We start from the raw sequence: 1,476 nt of genomic DNA on the forward strand, positions 1-1,476 counted from the left end.
TTCTAGTTCAGTTCTAGTTCAGTTCTAGTTCAGTTCTAGTTCAGTTCTAGTTCAGTTCTAGTTCAGTTCTAGTTCAGTTCTAGTTCAGTTCTAGTTCAATTTTAGTTTTATATCTATCACCTTCATTATATTATTATTATTTATTACTGTTATAACACAAATGTCGACTTTGAGTTAAATATAAAATTATGTTAAATCAATGCGATTTAAGCAAATTTAAAAGAAATATAAAAAACTCAATAGCTACATGTAATAATTACACCATCAACATGTACTTTACTTAAGTTATATGAAATGTTTGTTACATGTTGTATTTTAAATCCAGATACACAGAAAAATCGAAATAAAAGCCGGAAATCAAATAATAGTAAACAGAAATGTAAAAAGAAAAAATGTATAGAAAAAAACGGAAATCATTGTATTATTTGCCAACACCACAAAAACACAGCTCTTTTTTTATTCCTCATAACACAAATAAACACACATATACAAACAAACATATTCAAACAAAGGTCAACAAACATGCTACAACCACTTGTATAAACACTAGTGCCAACAAAATTGTAAGAAAAATATAACAGAAATTACAAACAAATATGTATGTATGTATGTGGGGGAAAAAAACTTAAAATACATAAACACGTACTGCTTTAATGACAGAAAAACTTACAATTTATTTACACCTGAATATGTATCGATAAAAAGCACAGAAAAAAACATAAAGACACATACAAATTAATACACAACACATCCACTTGAAGATATTTAGTGTGAGTCTTCCCTGTAGTTCTGGAAGAACTACAGTGTAGAATTCTTTGAGAAATAATATTTTGAAGTTGATGCATAAAGCTTTCTCAAAAGCGTAAAAACTTTTTCGTTCTTGTCTTTGAGCAATTTCAGTTTTAGTGACATTGAAGAGAATTTAATTGAAGAATTGTCTTCAAACTGGATTTTTTTTTGAAATGTTTTTTTAGCTTACAGCATTTATTGTGCTGTGCCCTCCCAATAGTTGAAAATCAAATCTAGACTACTGGTGACAATTACCTCAAGAGCAGGCTTGATGATGAAAATTAGTTTGAGGTAACTCCTGAGAAGAGTTGCCGATCAATTGTAAATTAGAGCTCACTAGTATTTTCAGTTGAAAATCAACTTTAAAGTAGAATGTCGAAGTGCTTTACGTGAGTACCTGGCGTGTTTCTTTATCTCACGGTGGTACTTTTTCATTCACTGTGTAGACTTCACAACGGTCCACCATCGCCTCTGAATCCTTCAATGAAGAACTCAGGTGGTTATTTTTGTACATGGATTGGGCCGGTCCATGTACAAACACTTTGCTGAAGTACTCGAGCTATCTAAAATCTGACCATTGCTGCCCCGTTGCTTAAACTCCGAGATGTAAAACATCACTTCCGTTTATAAACACGCTCTGTTGATTTGGCAACTGCATACCAGTTCATACCGAAGTATGAATCCATC

This window comes from Lucilia cuprina, chromosome 5, assembly GCF_022045245.1.
Source record: "Lucilia cuprina isolate Lc7/37 chromosome 5, ASM2204524v1, whole genome shotgun sequence".
NCBI classification, from domain to species: Eukaryota; Metazoa; Arthropoda; class Insecta; order Diptera; family Calliphoridae; genus Lucilia; species Lucilia cuprina.